Below are 10,448 nucleotides of genomic sequence, written 5' to 3'. Positions count from 1 at the left end.
GGAGAGATGGTGAGTGGTTTGTGATGGTAGAGCTGGCGGGTGTAGTGGTGGCTCGTTTGTTTGAAGATGGTGATGGATGGTATGAGGAAGAGAGGGTGACATGGTGGTGATGTATGATGGTGCTGCGGTTGCTAGTCATTGTACATGGTTGATACAAGACAAGGTGATAGATGGTTATTGATACGGGTTGTGGGTTCACGAAGAAGGTGGTTTAGGGTGTGGCAATTGTAGGTTGATCGAGCTGTGTAAATGTATATTGTAGATATATATTGAGAGTAAAGATAGATATATTGAAGAGAAGAGGATGGTTTTGAGATATATAATGATAATGTTGTTCAATTATAACAGAAAAATAAATAAAGATAGTGAAGTGATCGTGGCTGTATAGCAATTGAAATCGATAGGTGCATGAATCAGGGAAGAAAAAGAAAAAAAAGTAAAGATCCCAAACATATTTTGTATCTGTTATCCATCTAATTTTGTTGTTTTATAAGATTTAGAGACAAGGATATATGAGTGGATTATGATGTGTAACAACCCTCTACGAATTCTTGTTTTACAGATCATATTCCTTTAATGGAACTAATTAAATGATATATTGATATCAATAATAATACATATAGTTATCATCTTTATTTTTGTGATCCTAATCTTTTAATTATAATTATATCATTAATAATAATACAATTTGACTAATTATACTAATTATAATTATATCATCTTTATCAATAATAATAATTATACTAATAATATTAATAATAATAATAATAATAATATATCAAATCAAATACATCAAATTTTATTAATAATATTAATAGTACATATATCATTAATACTAGTAATAATAATGTCTGCAATAATAATATAGCAACTGTGATTAAACTTGTAATTATATTTTAGTATCTAAATTCTACAATTTATTACATATGCAATGTTTACTAATTTTAAAATATATATTTGAATATTTACACACTGTATATATATATATATATATATATATATATATATATATATATATATATTATTACAATATACATATAATAATTTTCATATATATAACTCATATATAATTTCATTTTAATTCATAATTTATTTATTCAAATCTTATCTTTCATTTTTAAAGTATACTTAATTAATTCAAAATAGTATATATACATTTGTATTTATATTTCTATACATATACATATATATATATATATATATATATATATATATATATATATATATATATATATATATATACAAGCAATTGTTCGTGAACCATCAGGAATAGTCACAGGTTTATGTAAACAGTCCTAAAATTTAGAGACTCAATTAGAATAACTTTTCTCATCGTGTCGAAATCATATAGAGATTTGAAGTTTAAATTTGGTCGGAAATTCCCGGGTCATCACAAATGATATCCTATTAGTCAAAAATTAAACCCTTTCCCACTAATCTTTAGCTGTTTTCAAAGCTAATTTAGTCATTTTTTTCACCACTCGACGACTCGAACCACCTAAAGATTCAAGGGTTATATCATTTCTCTTCAAATCTTCCACCTTTTCATCAATTTTCAAATACCCCTCAACCAACACATCAATATTAGGGTCTGTGAATGAAATTGGCAATTGGGTTTGTTGTGAGTGATGAGTGTTAGTGGGTTCTTGCTCTTTTATGTTAGGGTATCTGACAGATGGTGATGCTCCTACTGTAACTAAATTTTTTTGACAGTTTTTTGTTGTTCAGTAGTTGTAATGTTATCCGAAACTGATGATGATCATTTTTTTTCCAAAAGGTAAAATTTTATTCCACATCAACTACAGAAAGATACATCTGTTCAAATACAGAGAAATCAAAACATTGAAAAATACATCATCAAAAACACTTCTAATTATCCCCCTTTTGCCAATATCCTTTTGTGCCTCCATTCTTCCTTTTACTCTTCCATAGTTCCATTCCAGTTTTCATATAATGTTCTGTTGACATCCTCATATCTACATTATCATGTTATGGTGTTTAAACAGTACATTAATAACAAACATATTATTGTAGAATAGAGAACTATCCTAAACAAATTTTAAAAGCTTATAACATAGATCGTCAACCACCTGCTCCATTTTGACGACCGCAGAGTCATCTCTGACTAAACTCACTTCCCACGATCTAAATCGCCAAATATGGTTACATGTCATCATACATATAAATACTATCAACCGCCAACAATTAGAAACTTGGAAAATTTATGGATTAAACAATAGACTAAACAACTGAGTTATAAAACGTTTAATTATTATGGTGGAAAAGGTAAACTTTCAGGTTGCATAAACCTCAGATTTGATAATAAATGCTTCTATATTCCTCCTTATCCAAATATAATGAAATTAGATGACTAAATACTTAAAGCAACACCAGATATCTTTTTAACGTGGAATACCTTAGAAGTGAAGGAAAAAAAACAACCAAGAGAGATTTACAAGATAACATCTTTAAAAGATGGATACACAAGCAGTGTATCTATAAGTGATTCTACTTATCGAGCATATATTAACGAATACGGTTCAAGTGAGCAAATGGCTCAGGGTTGGATTTAGGTGCAGCTTTTGTAGCTACTTCAGGCTGCCCAAAAATGTTCCAAAATTTTCATGTCTCGTCTCCTGCAGTAGATACAACTGTACATCCATCTGGGCTCTGCAAATTATCACATTACAGTATTAATTAGTGTTTGACTTTTAAGTTTTGACCAATTTGAGCACACAAGGAAAGTTTGACTTTTAATTTTGACATTACCTGTGACATATAAAGAACTCTAGATGTATGACCAGTGAGCTCAGCCATTTTTACCATTAAGGGGTACCTCCACAGAGTCAGCTGATTTTGGGTGGACCCATGTGAGCTCAGCAACTAGCGTCCATTCTTGTTCCATAAAAGTGCACACACTTGTGATCCCGTGTCCACTGAGTTCAAGCATGCACCTGTGCGCGTGTTCCAAAACTTAATACACTCTTGACCACCACCACAACCCCCTGAAGCAAGAACATTAGCATGGAAGGGACACCAGGCAAGGGCTCTCACTGCAGCTGTGTGTTCGAGCCTGTGAAGATATTGGGCCCGAGCTGTCCTTGAGGCCATTGAACGGTCCCAAATGTGAAGAAGATGGTCATTTCCACCACTGGCTAATAGTTGACCTGAAGCTGACCATTTTAGCCCACAAACTTCTCGGTGGTGGCCTGAGTAGGTCTCAACTATACGTGATCCTATTCTAAAATCAGTGTTCACGATCCGACCATTCACATCTCCTGTCGTGAGAATATTGTTATTCCAATCCATTGCTCCAACACAAAAATCATGACTACCTTCCAATGTGTCCAACTGATTCAATAAAAAAATGAGGACAAATTAATTAACATGGTCAAACAAATCAAGAAATTATAACACAAGGTTAATTAACAAAGATCAGATCTTTACCAATTGGTTAGAAGATGAATCCCATAGTTGTACATCAGAATTGTTTAATCTGAGTGAGAGGCGGTTGCCATCGGGTGCCCATTTGACACTTGTCACGGGCTCACTTTCATCATCAACAGTCACAAATTATAATGCTTTATTAGATGTACCATGACTACCATCACATAGAAACACTGTGTTACCAAAAGCAATCGCAACAACATTTTTGCTTCCCCAGACCATTAGATTTAAGCAGTGATCATCAATAAGACCTGCTGCATCCAATGTTCATTCTGGAGCCTATATAAAATAATCAAAAACATATCTCAGCAATCAATCGAAAAAAATACTCGTATTACAATCTAATAACATAAACATCTGACAACAAAAACACAGGATTAAAAATAAGACACACCTTAGGAATGAATCTGCAGGCCTTTCCGGGTTTCAAGTAGTGATCTGATGAAGTAAAGTAACTGGGGATCTGTTCAATGGGTGTTGGAGGCTTTGGTTCTGTTCATGTTGAAGGTATCCTTCAAATGCTTCAAGTACACTTCACTAGATGGTGAGATAATTTTGGAGTTTTCCTTACCTTTTGTAGCTTCGGTTAGCATGTAACGAGCAAAATCGAAATCCATAGCTGATCTATTCGGTATGAAGCGATCCAACTAAACATTTATCAAATAAATAAAAACACTCAGTTATTAACTATGTAATGATCATAAAAACCCTAATTCAGTAACCAATTGAACAATCAATTGAAAAAGCCCTAAATTACAGAAAAGTGCTTACATTTTCACGAAATTTCCGTTTTCGAATGAACTGTTCCTCAAGAGTGCAACGTGATTGTGATTTAAAATCTGGAAACGATGTAGATCCTGCATCCATAACTTTATTAGTAACAGACATAAATAAAATAAAATAAAAAAGAATATCGATTAAACCCTGCAAAACAAATTAGGGCACGCAATATAACGTTTGAAGAATTAATGAGACTGCTGGTTGCTTAGATTGCAAACAGTACAGAGAGAAAGCGATAACGTTTGTAGTATGATCTAAATATAAAAACAAAATATAACCCAAATTGGATTAAATCCTGCAAAAGAAATTAGGGCAAGCAAGCAATCAATATTGATACTACTAATTCGTAAGATCTATATTACAACCGTTGAAGAAGAAATAATAATGGGATTGTTGGTTGCTTAGATTGCAAACAATAGAGAGAGAAAGTGATAACGTTTGTAGTATGACCTAAATATAAAAACAAAATATAACCAAATTCGATTGAATCAAGAAATTAAGGCAAATATATAAATACAAATACTAAGATCAACAAAACAGCCGTTGAAGAATTAATGAGCTGTTGGTTGCGTAGATTGCAGGCGTAGTTTGTAAAATATCTAGAGAGAAAGCGCGTAAATAAAATTCCCTCCGCCGCCAATAAACTCCCGCCAATTTTAGGGATGTTATAATTCAAAAATATACTACCAACACTTTTTGATGCTAATTTCACGGTACAAAACTCTAATCTACTACTGTACGAGTAAAAAGAACTTGCTTTTTACAAGTATTTAACTGTTACCTTAATTTAATTTTATCAAATTTTCTACTATTAGATAAATTTTTTATGTACTATATGTATATCCATTGTTGTAAATGACGTCCGTTGCGACGCTCGTTGTGATGTTTTGATGACTAGCCCGTCTCGATATCATCACATCTTTTAATAATGTGGTTTACGGTCAAAAGTCGAGTCAAAAATGAGGGAAATGTCGGGTCAACACCGGTCAAATGTTAAAAATTCAGTTACAATCGGTCAAAACTCTGTCAAAGCGACAAAAATTGGCGTAGTTTAGTGTTACTTCTTGGTATTATACTAACGATAATAGCGATTATAGGTATAAACTTGTCAACGAATAAATTTTTTACTTTAGAATATGTGTATATATATATTTATACATGTAAAAGTCAACGTCAGTCAATGTCCGTGTCGACCCCCCCATTTTTACCGACTCGACCCCGTCTTGATGTTTTAAGGTCTCGACTATTTCAACCCCGTCACGTGTCTTTTTCAACCTTGTGTATATCTATATATACAAATACATTTTTATATAGCTTCCATGTCACTAAACTCTTAACTCTATTTATATTCTATACGTCTCATATTGATACATAACTATTTCATTTGATTCCTTCGTACCTTTGACTTTTGCATATAAGACAAACAAAATTGATAAAAAATAGGAAGTAAACTATAAAGTAAACAAAAAATATACGGTGTAATGATGAAATTTTTCTTAAACTATGTATTTTTTGTTTAAGAACTATTAATATGTGACGGAAAAAATATTAAAGCAGTAATCTTACAGTTATGCCCGGTCTAAGGGGCGTTACACCATATGTCATTCAGAGGACAGAAACAAACGCGTTGAATGTTAAATGGTTCAACATTCAGTGTTGAACAATTCAATTAAGGGGTAAGCAAACGCACTCTTAGGCGTCTCCAAAAAATAATGGTCCCATAAACGTTAATGTGAAGTTCACGCTCCCTCCGTATGTAAAGTTGTGTATGTTGGATGTGAGGTTTAGAAGATGAGATTGACCATAGTAACTGAAAATAATCTCGTCTTTGGGTTCATCCGCAAAGATTAAACCGCATGACTTCATATTTTATGTTGTTCATTAATATGTTGAAAATAGATAGAAAAAGTGATGAAAAAGTGTATAAAAACATTTGGAACCCTAAGTTATGATTTTGTAGTGCAAATTGTGAGACATACTAAATGTAAAAGAGATATAGATACTGTTATGAAAAATGGCTAAAATGGGCGTCGTAACAATTTTACCATGCTACTGTTGCAACGAAACTAGAAACGGTTAAAAAAACGGCCAGCAATGCCAAAAAGACGGTCAACAACGATCCTTGTGGTGAAGGAAAATACTATGTTGAGCGTTGTTATCGATTAACTATTGTCACATATTGTTACCGGATGTTAATGGACGCTGAGTGTTAACGTTGAGTTATTTTTGTTTGTTATTTATTTATTTATTTATTTTATTTTTTTGACATTTTGAAGTTAAGAAAATAAAAGTATTTGAGAGTTTTGAGAAAGAAATTGCCGATGTAAAATGAGTTGGATATTGTTAGTATATATAATTAAAAATAAAATATTACATTTAAAAAAATAAAAAAATGTTAAGAAACTTTTCGCTGCAACATCAACGTAAATTTATTGATTTTTTTTTTTATTTTTTTTCACAAACGGTCGATACAATGTCTTCAAAAATGCTTGATACACACACCACGCTTGATTAGTGGCACTACCAATCGCGATTGCTAATATCGGAGCCAAAAAGTGTAATCTGCATGTGACGTAGCAGTGTCAGTTTTTGACACTCATTAACCCTGACGCCCCATGTATGTGTCAATTTCTTGTAGGTTTTACTAGTTTTATTTTTTATTTTTTATTTTTTATTTTTTATTTTTTATTGAATATAAATACAAATTATATTTTATAAAATAAAATACATATAAAATAAAAAAGTCACAAATTAATATCTCATAAAATTTAATTATTACATAAAATTTAACCATTACATACATTAATATTATTCAAGGATACATAAAATAAACTAGTTCATGGTGCGGAATGTGGATGGAAGGTTCCAAATGAAAGGACCCGTTCTAATCCATCCGGACGAAGTCCACATCGATTATAAACGATTCACAACAGTTGATTACATCACGAGGTACTTGACCTCTATATGATACATTTTACAAACATTGCATTCGTTTTTTAAATACAAACTTTCATTTCATCGTAAGTTGACAGACATGCATACCATTTCATAATATATCTAAACTATAAATGACTTAGTAATAATCTTGATGAACTTCAATGACTCGAATGCAACGTCTTTTGAAATATGTCATGAACGACTCCAAGTAATATCCTTAAAATGAGCAAATGCATAGCGGATGATTTCTTTCATACCTGAGAATAAACATGCTTTCAAGTGTCAACCAAAAGGTTGGTGAGTTCATTAGTTTAACATAAATAAACATTTCATAATATTAATAGACCACAAAATTTCATATTTCTATTTCTCATAAACATACGTCCCGTGCATAGAGACAAAAATATCATTCATATGGATTGAACACCTGGTAACCGACATTCACAATATGTATATAAGAATATCCCCATCATTCTAGGATCCTCCTTCGGACATGAAATAAATTTCGAAGTACTAAAGCATCCGGTACTTTGGATGGGGCTTGTTGGGCCCGATAGATCTATCTTTAGAGTTCGCGTCAATTAGGGTGTCTGTTCCCTAATTCTTAGATTACCAGACTTAATAAAAAGGGGCATATTCGACTTCGATCATTCAACCATAGAATGTAGTTTCAATTACTTGTGTCTATTTCGTAAAACAGTTATAAAAGCAGCGCATGTATTCTCAGTCCCAAAAATATATATTGCAAAAGCATTTAAAAAGGGATTAATGAAACTCACCTAATGTATTTTGTAGTAAAAATACATATGACTATATTGAACAATTGAACAATGCAGGGTTGGCCTCGGATTCACGAACCTATATCATTTGTATATATATTAATATACATAATGGTAACCGAGTAAATATATATATAAGTTTATTAGTTATATCCTTTTTATATTATTAATATATATATATTTCGTATATTTATTTTATACATAAAAATATTAAATTTTGTTATGTTATATGTATATATATATATATATATATATATATATATATATATATATATATACCATTTGTTAATTAATACTAAGATAATATTTTAAGTGATATCAATAATAATAATGATAGTACTAATATTATTAATAATGATAACAATATTAAGAATGATAATATTAACGATAGTTTTTATAATGAATCTCATAATAATGATAATATTAGTAGTTTTTAATAAAATGAATAATTTAATAGTAATGGTAATGAAAATAACAATTTTGATAATAATACCTAATACTTGATAATGATAATAATAATTATAACTATCTTATCACTAGTGGTAATCTTAATTAATAATACTTTTATTAATAATATTAATAATAAAATTTATAAATGTTACTAATACTTGTATTAGCAATGATGATAATACTAATAACTAATGTTCGTAATACATAATCGTAATATTACTAATAATAATTATAATTTTAATACTTAATGATAGTAATAATAATAATAATAATAATAATATTCTTAATAATTAATAATAATAATAATGATAATAACATTAGTGATATTTATAATACTTGTAACTACAATATTAATAATAATTCCCAAATTACTAATAATAACAATCATAATCATAATAATAATTATAACAATAATAATAATAATAATAATAATAATAATAATAATAATAATAATAATAATAATAATAATAATAATAATAATAATAATAATGAATAAATAATAAAAGAAGACTACCTTTAAAAGCTTTTCTAAAAAAAATTGTCCCATACCAAGCTCGAACCCATGACCTCTCGTTCCCCTAACTCACTCCCAAACCATTCGTCCATCTGATTCTTTCTGGATTAAATCATTGACCAAATTCATTTAACCCATAGGTACCCTAGTCCAATTAGTAATTAATGGCCCAAATTAGTAGCTCATTTAACTAGCCTAATCCATCGGCCCAATTTCAAACATCTCGGATCAGAAAAGGAAGAACATGTACGATTAGGGCATCACGTCTCTATCATAAACATACGTATCCATCATCATATTTATTTTTCTTCTAATAATCATTATATTGAACGTGTATCATCATAATGAATCATCCTCTTTTCAATCGTGAATCACCATCATACACCGTATGTTATTTTTATTATCGAGCCATATCATCATCATAATTTAATATTAATGATTATCATCACTCTATCTTTCCCCTATGATCATTATTGACATCACTACCATCATTATTAACAACGATCCTAAACATCATCATCAAAGCTTCGGTTACCATCATGTATCGTCATCATTTAATCGTCTGTCATCTCTATACAACCATGGTTTTTGGTTATAGCTTAAATAGAAGTAGGAGCTGTTGTGCAACTCACGATGGTTTAACAGGAAAAAAAAATAACTCGGCCCAAGTAGTTAGATTTATGGCACGTATCATTTGAATAATAATGGAAAGGAATAGCAAGTTACATCGTGGGATTTTTATTTTAGGATATTGCAATTAATCATCGATTCATTAGCTGTAAAGTTCTTTGAGTGGGATACAAGTGGTGCACACAAGAGTCCACACTTTGAAGTTTTTCTTTTGTCTTGTTCGGTTATAAAAAGAGCAACTATCACGACTTTACTAGCAATTCTTTATTTAAAATAACCATATTTAATAATTGTAGTTATGTTATTCGAAGGATCTTTGAATAACCTGTATTTAGAAACTATACGAGCAGCAGCAGTGTTAGTACTCTTCGAATGAACCAAGGTAATTAGGCAGTAGTTCATAAGGGCTGCAGCAACACGCATGGTAGCTGCTAAGTGGGGGGTTGAGTCATTTTTAAACAGAAACAGAAATAAAGAACCAACAGTTTCAGCGACGGTTTAAATGATGGTGGTTTGAGCTGGGTTCGTGGTTATGTTGGTTGATGGTTATCACGAGTTTAGAGAGAGAGAATTGGCGAATCATGGTGAGGTGTGTAGTGACCCGAACTTTTCCATGTTTATATATATTAATTGAGATTGATATTTACATGATTAAATGTTTCCAACATGTTAAGCAATCAAACTTGTTAAGACTTGATTAATTGAAATATGTTTCATATAGACAATTGACCACCCAAGTTGACCGGTGATTCACGAACGTTAAAACTTGTAAAAACTATATGATGACATATATATGGATATATATATAGTTAACATGATACTATGATAAGTAAACATATCATTAAGTATATTAATAATGAACTACATATGTAAAAACAAGACTACTAACTTAATGATTTTTAAACGAGACA

General features: G+C 30.6%; 1 pseudogene; it reads right to left on the bottom strand.

Moving 5' to 3' along the window:
* Window positions 1-2,526: 2,526 nt before the first annotated feature.
* LOC139855562 (cell division cycle 20.1, cofactor of APC complex-like) lies at window positions 2,527-4,314 on the bottom strand (annotated as a pseudogene).
* Between the last annotated feature and the right edge of the window lie 6,134 nt (window positions 4,315-10,448).

Source organism: Rutidosis leptorrhynchoides, chromosome 6 (genome assembly GCF_046630445.1).
Source record: "Rutidosis leptorrhynchoides isolate AG116_Rl617_1_P2 chromosome 6, CSIRO_AGI_Rlap_v1, whole genome shotgun sequence".
NCBI lineage: Eukaryota > Viridiplantae > Streptophyta > Magnoliopsida > Asterales > Asteraceae > Rutidosis > Rutidosis leptorrhynchoides.
The sequence above is the reverse complement of the archived record's forward strand: the minus strand, read 5'-3'. Positions and strand labels throughout refer to the sequence as shown.